This window comes from Nyctibius grandis, chromosome 8 (assembly GCF_013368605.1).
Source record: "Nyctibius grandis isolate bNycGra1 chromosome 8, bNycGra1.pri, whole genome shotgun sequence".
Taxonomy (NCBI): domain Eukaryota; kingdom Metazoa; phylum Chordata; class Aves; order Nyctibiiformes; family Nyctibiidae; genus Nyctibius; species Nyctibius grandis.
In genome coordinates this window covers 14,431,474-14,447,702 of record NC_090665.1, presented here as the reverse complement: position 1 = coordinate 14,447,702, position 16,229 = coordinate 14,431,474, and the positions used below count along the sequence as shown (strand labels likewise).

Genomic DNA, 16,229 nt, shown 5'->3' with positions numbered 1-16,229 from the left:
TAAATATAATGAAGGATAAAGACAAAAGACAATGCTAAATCTTGAAAATGAACCAAAACCCCAAAACATAGAAGTATTAAACATATTTTAAAAGTTTGAGGTATTTTAAAACACGAAGCGTAAAACAAAAAATTTAAAACATACCCCAATAGCATACACCAAATTAAATGGTAAAAGCAAGTATTAAGGAAACCTGAAACAGCCCAAGAGTAGCAACCCTTATTAACTATACATACAGTATTTCTACAGGGTTTTTTTCAGCTCAAAGTCAATCTACACTAAATGAACAGCTGGTGAGAAATGTTGCAGTTATTGAAAGATGTAAGAACAAGATATATTTGATATCTTGAAAGATTATTACTATTGTCATTTAAACATCCTTACATCTGTGGACAACACCACAATCTTTCAAGTGTTAAAAAAGGGGAGGTGGAGGAGAACGTAAATTGGTCTAGAAAAATGATAATACACATTTTGCAAAGGATGCAGGAAATGCTCAGTGCAACAAACCTCCAGTTACTGGAAGAATGATGCAACCTTTAGAGGACAGAAAAAACTAAACAGCTTGAGCAATCACTCAGCCCTACATATGCAAAAAACAAGCCACTCCTTCATGTCTGCCTTGTTCCAAAGTAAGCAGCTTCCCACATATGCACACAGTAAAAAATCTTGTTAACCAAAATTTCAGATATACACATATCACATATCAAAATATAACACAACATTAAGGCTGACAAGCTAATCGTTATCAGGTCAGAAAAATTCCAGCTTTACAGTTACAACTCCTGCAATAAGAGAAGGTTAAAAAAAAAAAATCAAAGTCATTCTTAGATACTGACCACACTCCCCTGCCCTTTGACTTAGCAAAGTAACTGACACAGTCATAGTTGACTTCCTTATGGACCAAACAATCTGCACCTCTCTCTCTGCACCAAATGGCAGCTTTATTTTCCTGCTTCCTTCCTTTTGTCAATTCTTAACTCCCTTCTCTCTCTGGGCTTCTCATTCCCAGATGCTTCAAGAACCCTCGCAACCAGTTTCAATTTTTTTTTATCTTTATTGTTTTAAAACTGACATTGTTCAAAGTCCTTTGATTCTTTTAAGTTCCAGTCTCAAAAGCTATTAGTACTGTCATTGCATTTTCTCTTTGTGCTGATGGTTTATTATCCACGGACTCTTAAAAGCCTCTCCCTGCTCCTCCAAGCATCCTGGCAATGTTCCTATTGTGTCTCCTCCACTACCATGGGCATGAGAAAAGAGGTGAAAACACTGGCAACCACTTTCAAAGGATGTGCAAATCCAAATGAAGGTAAGACTGTCTTCACTTAAACATTTCATGGAGCACAGTGAATTGATGTAGGCACTATGGCTGCCACAGGGAAGGACAAGGCAAGAAATTAAAAGGTTTCTAACCATCAGAGCAAGATGACCTGGAACATCATTGCAGTAATAGAAGAATGCTAATTTTATTTTAGTATGGCATATAATCAGCCTGAAAATTATATATGATACAGGTATCTGTGAGAGCAGCTGAACAGGCTCCAGTAGCTCAGGGTATCGCTTTCAATGCTCTGCTTCCCAGGAATTTTCAAGAAACATTTGTAATTTTCAGGAATTCTCCAAATTAATATGCTAAAGTATTCTGAAAAACAAAAGCTTAACCTCAAAACAACTTCAAATAAATATGTCTCTGACTACCACATTTAATAATTCTGGTTTAAATGAACACAAACTTATTTAAACTACGAAGAAAGCAACAGGCCAATTAAAAACCTTGTTTTGAATATATGTGAACTACAGCACACAAGTATGATAGGCTATTATATATAGAAACGCATGACTTGGACAATAACTCACTCTGTCAGCCTAAATAAATGTTCTAACAACCTACAATGAAAAGCCATTCTGTACAACAGTACAATAAATCTCAAGTAATTCTTTTTTAAGGTGTAAGGACAGACTTTCTAATATTTATAAACAAAAATAATCATTTCATACCTTTAAGGTAATTAAGGAATACCTTTAAGGGATCAATAAAAAGGAGTGCCTGCAAATCTAACACTAAGTCCAGATGTTGTGAAAAGGAAGAACACACCCATTTTCTCATGTTTAACCAACACACACAGTAACTCCTGTGAGGAAACCAACTAACCTGAAATTATCAAAGCACCACGCACATCCTGAAGCAGATCAACTAAATCAGCAAATTCCATAATGCTGCTATTTGTCAAGTACTAAAAGACATATTTTGGAGAACAAAAATCAAGAAAACCAGACTTTCCTCACTTTCAATAAATTACTATAAAAACCCTACACGCTATACAGTGCAACAATCAACAGAAAAACACTGAGCATTTCTTTGCCAGCCCAATTTCAATTGTTACTACTTTGATTTCTAGCGATAAAATACAAAAGAAAATAAAGTAACGTTAAGTGTCTAGAAACAGCAGGTATAAAACTACAGAAAGAAAAAGTGTGACATACTTTCTATGGTTTGCACCAAAAACTCACATCTGTAAGTACCTAGTGCAATACTTACCTTTTCTAAAGAACAAGTAGAACATGAGCCATCAGACATCCAACCACTAGCAGCTTTTACTTTTGCTGTGCTTTTTGTAGGACTCTTTTTTACACTGTCACGTAGGTTTATAAATTTTCCTCTGTGTTTGGAAGACACTGGCAATGAGGATGAACTAAAAGATGTATGAATGCTCAGTGCCCGCTGCTGTCTGAAAGGCTGCTTTGGCTGCATATGAAGATTTTGACGTATTTCCATTCTCGGGCTCCTTGTTAAATCAGTGAGCTTGAGCGTTCCCATTTCACTGTCATCTGTAACACCACAGGATTTGTAGTCGTGACAGTGAGTAGTCATGAAACTAGCAACACAAACAGTCCCTTATGCAAAAAAATTGAGGGAAAATAAACCAAAATATTGCTTCCTGAGAAAGTGCAAAATATGCCTGTTTTCTAGATTATGGCCATAGGAAGAAACACTAAATGCTATTCTAGCTAGTACTGCATGTTGTGTGCTCTCTCACTCTATTTAAAGAGCACCATTGAACCACCACACGACAGTCGATTTGCTGGGCATAAATAATCAATGCAATGCACAAATTACTGAATAGATGGCAAGTCATCTGACTTTATTTATTAAAAAGAAGCTATGAAAGGTTATAGTTATTTTCTTTCTTCCATAAGCTCCTACTATCCCTAAACTTTGTTATATTTTACCACCTCAAAATTTCTCCAAGGTTTACACCTAGTAAATTTTAAATTATACCACTTCCTCTACTTTTCTGAACACTTTATGGAGGTTGAAAACTAATGAATTTAAAGAAGCTTATGATGAAAAGTATATCAATTGTGAATGGGCAGATACATTGTTCAAGATTTCAACTTGCATCAAAGAAAACAAATTTGTTCAGACCATAACAATAACAAGAATTACTTTAATAATTTTACAATAATTTAATTTAATAATTTAATAAATTTAATTTAATAATTTCCATGATATACAGCAGCACTGTGAGACCACAATTTTAAGGTGCGCACTGTTTAAATTAAAAGCTTTAAAAAAAATTAAGACATTTAAACGAACGTGAGTTCTTTATTATTTTATTCATTCAGTTTTTAATGCCACAGATGCATGATTTTTATATTGCATTTTTACCCCAATTTTCAAAACAAAAAAGCTCCAGAACAACTCCTACCTCTCCCACCTCCAAAAAAAGCACACAATGAAGACCTAGTTTGATTTAATCATGCTGTTGAATATTTAACTTTGCAAGGCAATCATTCTAAAAAGAGGTAAGGATCAAAAGTTAATTTCCCAGAGGCTACATGAAAATTGACAGCTAAATAGAGACACCTATATTGCTGGCCTCACAGAAGGAAGAAGCAGGCTCAAGACAGTGGTCATGGAGTCTTCTCAACAGCAGACACACAACCAGCATTTGCCCAGCTCTGGACAAGCCATAGCACACACCATCTGCCTCTTGCCCCACAGGTACGTTCTAGGAATATGCTGTGAATCTGAATATCTGGCGCTCGGTAAAGGACACCAGCCCATAGGAAACAAAGCTTGATTAGGTCAGCTGTACTGTATTTGGATAAAATGGAGAGATTGCATCAGTTCATAGCATTAAAACATGGTTATTCTCCCTCTCACTGTACACTTTCCTATAGTAAATCTGAATATTTAAAAAAAATGAATCAGCATAATTTTTACACACAGAATAAAAAGCTAGAAATACAGACATAAGTACAAACATTTCCAGTTATTTATAGCATGGATATTAAGAGATAAATAGGAACTGACAGATGCTCCTGTAATCACCAAGAGCTGCCACGTCTCATCTTTTACCCAGAATGGATATAATCAAGAGCTGCGTAACATATCATTAACGCAATATTCGTAAATGCAGAGACAGAAAGGTTTCTGGTCAGCGACAGGAAGCTGGAAATGCATTGGTCATACAAATATTCAGAGACTTGTGCATGTATGTGGTAGGTAAGTCTTTTGCCTCTGAAGTATCAGGGAGCTGGAAGACTGTGTCCCACTAATACCCAGGGGCAGATGCACCCGGGTGGTTCTGCTGTAGACAGCCTAAGAATCTCTAGATTTTGTTATTGAAGGGCAAAGAGGAAGATGAGCATCTTATGAATGCACATATAGGTAAACAGTTCAAAACCAGCACGTCACAACTAACAACTTCTTTGAGAAATCTCCACAGATGCATTAATACTGAGCAACTCGGGCACATTCCCCAGCCTGCAGGTATTATGCAGGCAGAGGCTGTGTCTTCTGTCAAAGCCTCTATCAGTCCTCTTTGGCAACAGTGTGCCAAATTGCTGCTTTTGTAGGCCAGAAACAACCATATTTTCCAGAGATGTTATCAAGATTGCTCGAGGTTTAGCAGGCTGCATTCATACCACCCATTTTACTTGCATATCAGCACTGTCTATTTTCTACCCAGCATGACATTGCCTAATTACTAAAATGTAGAAAAGAAGAAGCAAGGGGTTTGGTGTATAAGGTTTTTCTCCTGCGTACATAATAAATCCCAAAATACGTGATGATCCAGATTCAAAAGGAACATCTTATTCCTGGAGGCATCAACTTTGTTGAAAACACATAGACCACGCAGTCTCTTGATTAAGAAGAAAATCAGTTTTGAAGTGCTCTAAGTGAGAAAGTGAGGGCAAGGGGAGGAGATGCTGGATACCATATTCTTAGAAACCCAGTTGTCTGGCTTCCTATATTCTCCTCCAAGCAAGAAAGAGGAAGACACAAGGCAAAAGACGAGACAACGGAATTAACTTCTCTCCAGTGTGCCTTCAGACATGCTGACTTCAGTGGCAAACGAATGAAGATGATGTAGCAGATAACTGGTAGCACAAGGTTTTTTCTGGAAGTCCTCGTGCCTTTGGTCCCTGAGATGATATCAATAAGATATCAATAATTAAAAGAAAACAAAAACTTGAAGGGACTTTTGGTTCCAAGGGCAACAACCCAAGCACCAAAACACAGCCAAGGAACAGGAGGTACAGGCAGAATACCTAACTCATCCAGGGCTGCACAGTGTGCCAGGGCAACCTCCAGTGAAAAAACTTAGGTCACACTGAAATTTAGTGTTATGTAAGTATGAAAAGTGAATATAGTATCTTGGTCAAAAAAACATGGGAAGGAGAGGAAAGGAATATATAACCAAAGTGTAGTAAGGCTTATCTAGAACAATCATGGCGTAAGCAAAATGAAAACAGACAACAGAAAAAAAACCCAAACCAAACCAAACCAAAACAACGAAAAAAGAAAGCAGAGAAGGCAAGAAGAATGATATTCAAAGAGATTAATCAGGTATTTGAGAGCCATGGGGGACCATTCCGTCCAATTACATTCACACGTGTGAGGTAAGGTAGTTGCAGTGATGGGGGGGAAGCTCTCTGGCAAAGCAGTGGGACACATGCATAATTCAAAGCAAGAAAAAGCAGTTACGTAAATAAAGCTGCACAGGTTTGGCGGATTGTCTTTTGACTGCAGAAAGCCTGAACCCGCAAGTGATGTCTGCAGACTGCGTTAATTACTAGCATGAACTGCTCCGCTCTAATATCAAGTGCTAAGTGATTCTTCATAACCAGAGGGGGTTCAGGATCAGGTTGTGCTTTCACATTACATACAAACTCTGAACATTTGTTGCTAACACAAAGCTGAATCATCAATATTTCATTCTTTTAAATTACTCCATCAAATGTACAGTGCACACTTCTTTGCAGCAATCTGTTACAGCGCCAGTAATCTTTTACAAGTAGTATTTCTTGAAGAATCATTTTCTTTCCACATTCTGTAACACCCACTCACTAGCTGGATAACAACAATAGCCATGGAAAGGGAAAATAGTACTAATATTTGACCAGCAATGTCCACTGCAAAGGTCTTTTTTCAAAGTTTCAATAATCGACTTTCATTATTTCCGAAAGCAATTCTAATAGCTGGGAGAATCCTCCAAAAATAATTTTGTACTTTACCCCTTCCATTGCTTTCAAGCAGATAGGACAAAGTCAGCGACTTCTGCTAATATGACTTGACTGATGGAAACAAGTCTATATTCATTACCTCTTCTTAAAAGTAGGAAAAAAAAAAATATATTTCAAAGTGAACAAAACTGTAAAAGTGGTATGAAGGAAAAACTGTGATTCAACACCCAGTGACAAAGCTGAAGATAAATGGCATATTTTCTTTCTAGAGATATGTAATTTAAGGTCTGACAGTGTAGATTCATGTCTTTTCTCTGAACTACATTCTAGAATGCCACAGGACATTTCCCTAGTGAAGCCTGCTATTTTAGGAACTTTGAATCCATCTTCCTCAAAATCACAATATTCAATACTCATCTAAACATACCTTCAGGGATTTATAGGCTGTTTGGTGGGGTCTAACAGTGGTAAGAATAAAGCACAACTGCTGTCCATCCTCATTCATAATACCTGTTAGCTGTATGCTGCCTAGAGCATCTAAGTCCAAGCACACAGCCAGCACCAACACTGATGCACCATCTCTGCCATATTCCTCCCTAAGTCAGAGCCACCCTGTGACCTGGGCATGCCCTCAGTACCCCAATGTCCGTGACTTGAGCTATTAAGCAATAAATTTAAGACGTTTATTTTTAGATGAGTACATAATGGTTTTACTAAGAGATTTTGAGGACAGACAAGCTATCTTGGAGCTGTAACATCAGTTCAGGTAAGTACCGTAACAAAGATACGAAAGTTTTTCTGGATCCCAGGAAGTAAAAGGTTTACCCACCCAGCCCTTGTAGATTAAAAGGACTAGGCTGAACGCCTGTGACCTTACTTTAGATTTCACTTTTTTAAGAGTAAAACATGGCTCTTGAAAATCACATCTATGTGAGCACTCTATTTTGAAGACACACAGCTAGCATGCTAGATATGACTAAACTGCAGGGGTTATCTGGTGGTTTGGTTTTGTTTGTTTTTAACTCAGTCAACAAATTGATTCTCTAACCTAGTTTCCTCCTCAAACCCCACAGCATTTTACAATGAACTCAAATGAACTTAAAACTCTGAACTTAAAACATAAACAAATAGCTTTGAAGGGGAAAAAACAGTGACAGCAAAATATCAGCAAAATCATAGATGGTGAAAATGACCCAAAATAATTTAAAGACAAATAAGCAGTTTATTTACTGTCAATTCTTTATTGCAATCTTCATCTAAAAAACAAGTGAGGAACAATTTGCACCACGATTACCCAAGCAGATGTAAAGCAGCAAAGGCAGTGACAGAAAGACTCTTACTTGCTGAGGCCTAGTAAGCAATTTTTTAGTACAGAAAATAAAAAAAAATAAAAAAAAAAAAGAATGCTATAACCATAAGCAATAATGGACAAGACAGACTGTCCAGCAGTTTGTGGGATGAAGTTCTACTCTGTAGCAAAAGTAGAGCTTTGTGTATGAGATAAGCGGACACCCACAAATCAGAAATGGGGAACCTGGAACTACAAAACTATCACCAGTGCTCTCACACAGTATCCACTGGTTGTTTGATAAGTAAAACTTGCAGGTGCCAAGAGTCTCATGTACATACGAGCAATAGTCTGAACAGAACAACAGTTTCAGCAACCAACCTCTCCTCTCTCTGTCAGGATCTAAAAATAGACCCTTACAGACTTGACTTAACATCACAGACAATGTTTCATACAGAAGAGACCACCACTGTCCACTTCTTATGCCTGGTATCCAGAAAGATTTGCTCAGCTCAAACTAATTTTTCCTGCCAAATCTCTCAGGGACTGATTAAGCAGTTGAATCTCAATCCTATTCCAAATCCATAATATACAAAATTTAGACAAAGTTAATATTGGTTTTAATGAAGGTAATTTGTGACTTTTGCTTTTCAAATACTAAACGAATGTCCAGCACTGAACCCTGTGCAGAGGGTTAGTCATCTGTATTCACCAAGCAACCCAGCACTCTAAGCTCAAAACAGAACTGCAAGACTCCTCATTTCGGTTCATAAGTGCTATTGAGAATTCATTTAATGCATTTAATTTGCACCTTAAAGCAAGGCCTAGAAAGCATATTTAAATTAACATCAGCCTTAAGAATAGTAGCTTTCATTACAATGCCAAAGAGTCCACAAAGAAGCCAAGCAGGCTTTCAGCATGAGAAAGACTAGGCAAAGAGAAAATGTGTTCTAAGACTTTATTATAGAAAAATAATGGCAGCTCTAGGGTGTCAATATTTTAGTTTTTGAAATTCACAGTAGAAAGGGTATGCTGTGGTAGGAAACGGACATGTAATAGACTCTGATCACTCCTGAGAACACTATTAAAGCAAAATACAACAATAAAGGTTGGGTACTGTTTACATGCTTTAATAGATATGACACTTATAAGCTCTCAGAACACATAATTTCCAATCATTCCTAAATTATTCAGGGAATAATCAAATCCTTCTAGATAGCATGATTATTTTGTTCTTTATAATTCATTCAAATAGCAAAGATGACCTATATCTATCTAGCTCTGATACTAGGAAGTGACCTCTCTCAATACTAGAAATGCATCAGTTAACTATCAAAACTATCCCACTACTCTTCTTCAAAAGTTTTTTTGTTGGGGATTTTTTTTTCATCAAGTAAATATATAAGAAGCATTATTCATAAAATATGAAAATGATGCATATGAACCTCATCTTACCTAAAGTATGATCTGTTTTTTCTTTAGAATAAGAAACATTCGGGTTCATTTGTGGCACCCCACTGCCCTCAAAGTACTTAAGGGTACAGTCATAAAACAAGGAGTAGTAATGAAGTGATCTGAAGAAAGTCAGTGAATCCAAGTTAGAGCTTTTCCATTTTAAGACAAGTATTTATTATTTTATGGACAATTGTATTATTCTGTGAGCAATCTATTATCTGTCCAAAAATGTCTCTACAAAAATAAACAAATTTGTTCTAAAATACTGAGCATGAGCAGAAAGTAATTTACCTCACATTAATGAGCAGCAAACAGAAAATCACACAAGAAAAGTCATCTATAACAACCCATTAATTAAAATCCATTAGCTTTTTCAGGACGTAAATGTCAGAAAATTTTGGAAAATTAGTAACTTGATTTACACACAAAGTAAATCCTTACTTCATTTACAAAAGGCCTCATACACATAAGCACCATTAGCATTGTCTTTACACATGCTGAGTTCTTCCCAAACATACACTATTACTTTCCCTACTGTTCTGATAGCTTTATATTGTTATCCAGATGCTTTGCTTTTTCATTGCTCAGAGCTAAGGCTAAAATCTTTACCATGCAATTTCTAACTAGCTACCTCATCTGCTTTTATTCATTCTTACACCGCAGAAACACTGGAAGCTCCTCAGACTTGCTTCCATGACAACATGCAGTTATAATACAATCTCAAAATAAGTACCATTATACAACACATCCAGGCTCTAGAATGAGTCATTGGAGCCCTGCAACATTTCAGCAAAATATGCGCCTTTTCTCTAGTGTCAAATGCTCACTGTCTTCAGGAAATTAAAATACTATAAGTTTTAACAGTTTTAATGCCTAGTTTTACTTGAGCAATCTTTCACCCCAGAAGTAAATAAAGACTGATTTTTTTCTTACAATGCTGTTTGCTAAAAATTTCTAAAAAGTCTAGCACTTTTCAGTACAACTTAGGAAAGGTTGCCTTATGCAACCTTGCAATGGAAAAACAAACATTTATGTATAATTTTAAGTTTACAGTGTTGACTAAAATGTGTTTTTAAAAACAAGGTTTACAGATAAACTGACTTTTGGTCTGTAATTATCCATAGGCATTTTATCTGGATTTCGGGTTAATTGCACCATAGAAACACAAGTCAGATTTGATAAATTTATGATCAATGCTAGAGAAACACAACTATCGTGCATCCATACCTAGCTAGCACAGAAGCTGCTTAACCTCTCAAGAAGAGAGGGGAACCTGAGCCAGTCATTCTGGGTTCCATACAAACACAGCCTATCCACCTCATGTTCTGAAACTAGGCCAAGTCAGCTACAACTGGAACTGAAATGGAGCTAACTAAGCCCTTGCGTATCCAAACTGAGTGCAGAAGTCACATAAACAGTTCCCTGCAGTTTCCATGAGGACTGAACTGTTCAGGACAAAGACACAGGAGCCAGAGGATGAGGTTCAGCCCTGAGATCAGGTGGTAAACCTCCTCTGGGAAGATGACACTGCAGTGACAACCACATGGCTCTGCAGAAGTCAGACCTAAACTCCAAGACTTCCTATTCTTTATCAGTGCCAGGGCAGACATGGGATCACACAAAACCAGCATTTGTGTTGGTAACACACTTACCAAAACTTCTGTCTGTCACATTTTGGTGGCACAACCTTGTCTCACTTACTCTGGATAAAAGATATATTAACTATATTGACCTGAAAAAAGTAGGTATCAATAAATATTACAAGAAGTAGCTTAAGTTTCTCAGAATACTTTAAAATACATGAAACAATGTAAGTTTTTCTCAAGTTATGACTTTAATTCCATTTTTTTTTTTGGCTAATCTTGACAGAATACTAGTTTACACAATCATTTCTGCCAATTTCCATTTTGTTCAGATAATTAAAATGCCTGACCTACAAAAAAGGTTTTGAAGTCTTTAGGATACAAATATTTGAAATTCTTCATTACAAAAAAATCTGTAGAAAGGGCTAAGACAAGGGTTCTGACTTCTGAATTTACAATTCAGGAAAAGCAAAACAAGATTCATCAGACCCTCTAGATTACGAACTATTTAAAGAAAATTTTGCAGTTTCATTTTACAATTCCAACAACACTCCACAACACAATTCTACTAAAGAGTAAAGCCCTTAAACATTGAGAAGCTAACAGACATCAATAAATTCTCTGGATACTAAACAGTTTCAAGGAAAAAAAAGAAGGGAGGTCATGGCCTGCATTTATTTACCTCCCTACCACAATTACTTCAAAAATACTTTCTTCATTCATACATCCTCAGAACGACAAGACACCGGGCTAAATGTACCTTTAGCCACACTTTTATAACAGTGGTCAGGCCATGGGTGAAGTTCTGGGTTTCAGGTTGACTTTGACATGTGAAGTTCAAAAGTTTCCACTTCTCAGGCCGGTGCCCAGTGCTCCTTGCACAGACTGCGCCAACAGCCCTGGCCTAATCCCCGTCTGTCTTTATGAGGAAATGAACTAAAACCAACTAGGGCCAACAACAGAACAGAACAGACAAGTCTGACTCTCCAGTCCAAGAGAAGGGTATTTCCTTAAAAAACAACCTGAATTCTGTTTCCAACACTGTTTTGCATTAAAAGTCTTTGAACAAAATGCTCAAGAACGGGTGCCCTAACCCTGACTCTCCTCCCCTCATGAGGCTACAAACAGCAGAAGCTGTTCTTTCACTGTTGAATCCTTGCCACTACAAGAAGGCTGGCCAAGTTAACACTTTACTACCCTTTTCCTTTTTACTTATGCCATATCCTTTCTAAGACAAGGCAAACAGAACCCCCTACAAAATTCAAAATACAAATACACGAGAAATAGACTTAGTGTCATGTTCTGCGTTATTCTCTACTTCTTCTTTAGTAATACCTGACATTTCATTTACCCTTTTTTACTACTGCAGAGTACAAAGGTGACATTTTCAGACAACTATCAGTGACAAGTCAAAAATCTCTTTCTGGAATAGAAATACTTCATTTGTAGCCTATCACTATATGCACACATGCAGGATTATCCTTCTAACTCTGTACCTCATTCACTACTGTACCATGAATCTCACCAGCTATTTTTGTGCCCATTCACTTTTGTCTGCTACTCTCCACAACTAGTGTAATTAACCTGAAAATAAAAATAATTTAAAAAAAACCAACCAAACAAACAATCACGTACCTCTGCTACACAGGTTCTCGCTCCATCCCCCTTCACAAATGTGACCTTCTGGGAATCTAGTCCCAGTTGAAGGGACCTGTTTCAATCAACTGAAAATCTACAAAACATCCTTCCCTTTTATCTCATGGCACTGTTAATTTTAACAGCCTTTGATCCAAGAACCATTATTTTCAGAGACTTCTGTAATTATAACGACCTTCTAATGACCACGTGTTCCCATGTAGATTTTTATCTACATGTTCTCTGTTTTCAAAGAAGTCTGGAGGATCTGTGAGTCCTTATTTTCCCTTTACAAAGACAAGCTGACTTCTCTTCAAAATATCTGTTTATCCATCTACCTGTTAATTCTTTTTTAATAATAAATAATTTCTCAAAGTTTGTACAATAAGGAAATCAGACCTGCTCAGCTGTAATCTCAGAGAGTACAGCTTAGCTCCTTTTAAAAAAAGAGCATCATATTTACCTTTTTAAAAATTTTATTCTAGGAATACCCAGACAGTTTAAAGTAAAAGGTCACACACAACACAACGGACAGTTCAGTGTATTAAACTCAAGCTCCTTAAGAAATCCTGAATAAATGTCATCTCCTATTGATCACCTGTGCCTCTTACCACATTAATTTAAATTCTCTTCTATTGGCACCTCAATCTTATTATTTTTAATACATTAAAATGAATCATAGGAACTACTCCAAGCTCAAAGGTGGGACAGCCCTAGCTGTTTTTTTGCTCAGAGACAGACATCTACTTTGGCATCCTACACTTATCTGGGAATATAGTCTTAGGTCTGTATTATCACCATCTTGATCAGCAGTATTCCACAGTCAATTTGCGTACCACTTGATTTAGCATGTAACTACTGAAGTGCTGCCCTGTAATGAGGCTTAATGTGCTCAAATTCTAAAAAGCTGTATACAGAATTTTTCCCTATGGTGTTCATCTTTTAAAAAGAGTAACAACAATGATAGAGTTAAAATAAAAATTAAAAGCAGTAGTAGACAGATGTAGTAAAAGTGTTTTTAAAAAGCAAACTGCTTTCCAGCAGTTTACAGCTTCCCCACAGCAGTCTAAAGTCATTACATTAGATGTTGAATCAGAGATTCTGTGATGTATTTTGACATTTTAAGTACAACCTTTGTCATTATGCTTTTTACATAGGAAATACTAATTTATTACCCTGATTTGGCAATTACATCATGGCCCACTAAGCTTTTTAAATGCTTATTATATTAATATCCTTTTTAAAATTAAGTTTTCAATCTAAATTTGTCTAGCTTCAGTTCCCTGACTTGGAATACAGATGCCTTTTTCTACTAAATAAACAAGATTTCTAGTTTCTGAAATCTATTCCTGTATATTTATATTCTGTGACCAAATAATCTCCTAACTTCCCTTTGGATGAACTAAGCAGAGGTTCTTAAATTTCTTATTTTAAAGCAGGTCTTCCTGAACACAATCTACAGTTATAATCACTTTTCTGAACAACCCCAATTTATCAGGATCCCTCTTCAGGCCAAGATTTCAGAGTGGAGACTGTACATGCTGCAGACAGAATCTAGCGTTCCCTCTCTCTCCTCTCCGAAGGGAAAGCTAACTCCCTTCTCGCCTGCTACATCACACTGTGTAGTCAGATAGAGTTAGTTATTTACTTACTAAATTAAATTTGGTTTGAAGTAGAACCATATACCAGAAGCACAAGCAATCTTTACTCTGCTCCCTATTCTGTTATGAAAACCAAACACTATTACCTGGGAGGCACATAACACAGGTTGCTCAACTGACTTCTACTGGCATCAGTCTTAGAGAAACAATTTTAAATAAGCAAACATACACACTGTGAGGCAGCATTGATAAAGAGAATAAAGGAGGAGAGGGCTAGGAGACTCATCCAAAACATTCCCATGTTATGGCGGTTTCCAGTAAATACCACACAAAGCATTGGGAAGAAATTGAAAATTCCATGGTCAAAGGAAAATCCTGTACGATACTCGCATCCCATAAAATATCTGAAGTCATATTAGAAGACTAACAGAACTACAGAGATACTAATCTCCAATAACAATAATATTAACTTTCACACAGTTTAAAAATCAATGGTAACTTAAAAAAAAGAATACTCTTAAGCTGACTACAAGGACATGAAAAGATGAATAAATATTTCAATTTTACCAGTGTAAAAATAAAATTTAAACTAGTTTGTCCTGATCTTTTCTTCTTTTCTATGAAAAATATGGATAAACTGATCTGGTTTTATTTGCATCATTGCTTAGGATGTATCATTTCACATAAGAGACTGTTGGAAGGGACTAGAATGTGCATTGGAAACAGTTTAATGGAGCAAAAGACTGAAAATTCATAAATGCCAAGAGATCAGCTTACAAGAGAGACAAAATGAGTCATAATTGTCTGTTATCTGTCTGGAGAACACGTCAGCTCAACTACATCCTAACGTGCAGCTAAACACAAAAAAACTGGAAGAGTAGCAAATGCACAACAGAGACACACTGCAGAGCAAGCCTGATATATTAGAGAAGTGGGTTACAGGCAGCGAGATGAAATTCAATACCGACAACCAAAGTCACTGGAACAGCAATAAACAGCACAGAGACACTCCAAGGAACATCAAACTGGAAAACCCTTCAGAAGTGCTTTGGCTGGTGGCAAAGAATTTTTAAAATCCTAAGAGAGAGACAGAAGGGAGTCCTTGCTCTACATTGACTGCAGTCCTTCAGAGTGCTTGTTTGATATTAAGCCTTGTGTGTGCATGTGTGCACAAAAAACTGGTACATGGAAGGGAGTCTTAAGCCTTTCAAAAAGCAAATGACAGAACTGCACAGGTTTTGGGATCCCTTACAGCTTTTTAGGGGATAAAACCACCATACGGTCATGATAATGACAGGACCTTAAAGAAAAAAGGACAAGAAAAGAGGATCACAGCCCACTGAAACAAGCACCTCCTCCTGCTCCACCTCCCCAAAGAAAAATGTGTAATATTTTTTCTTAAAAGCATGTCAGTGCGGAACAGGTGGCTTCTACCCATCAGAAGATAAGAACCAGCCATGCTGGTCACGTGGAGATTAGAACATCACTTTAAAAGCTTCAGCAACTACTCCAGCAGAAGCTTCCAGTAGATGATGTTTGTAAAACATGAATGAGGCACAGAGAACGTACGCAGCTCACGAGAGTCTGGAAGCACTATTGTGCTTATTGTCTTGGAGTCCAAGCAGTTCCTGGAAGAAACTCAAGACAGTAGCAAGAGATGGCTGCTTGAAGTGGCCAGTGATGATCCCAAGCAAACAAAGGTACAGTTTAAAAAGATACTGCAGCTTTCTGAGTATATCAAAGAGTAGAATTTTTTTTTTTTTTAGTCATGATGGACTACTTTCAGGGAGAATATTGACCTAATTAATTTTGACTGGTACAGAAATTACTGTTGCTAATGCTACTTTGGGCAAAACCAGAAAAGGCGGGTCCTCAAAGGTACATTTGGGACTCAGGGAAGACTCACTAGGTGGTGATGGTATTAACAAAAAGTCAGGTCTCAGTATTGAATTTGGCCTCTGTATCACAGTTTTCTGAGCTTCCTTGACAGATGGCACAATGAGTCTTTGACGTGACACAGGAATGCTCCCATGCGTTTTGTAAGGAATAAAACGGAGGGACTGAGAGTGCTGGCTTAACGTGAACATGGCATCTGACAGGGTGGTTACATCCTTCTCAAAGTCAACTGATGTATTTGTACTATTGTTGTTGCTGCCTATGTCCCCGAGACCAGAATTGCAACTACGGTGCCCT

At 37.1% G+C, this 16,229-nt stretch overlaps 1 protein-coding gene across 6 annotated transcripts in view; it reads right to left on the bottom strand.

The window, feature by feature from the left end:
- Positions 1-16,229, bottom strand: part of DLG1 (discs large MAGUK scaffold protein 1) — a 160,795-nt gene that overhangs the window by 64,218 nt on the left and 80,348 nt on the right. The gene's annotated exons all lie outside the window — the stretch shown is intronic.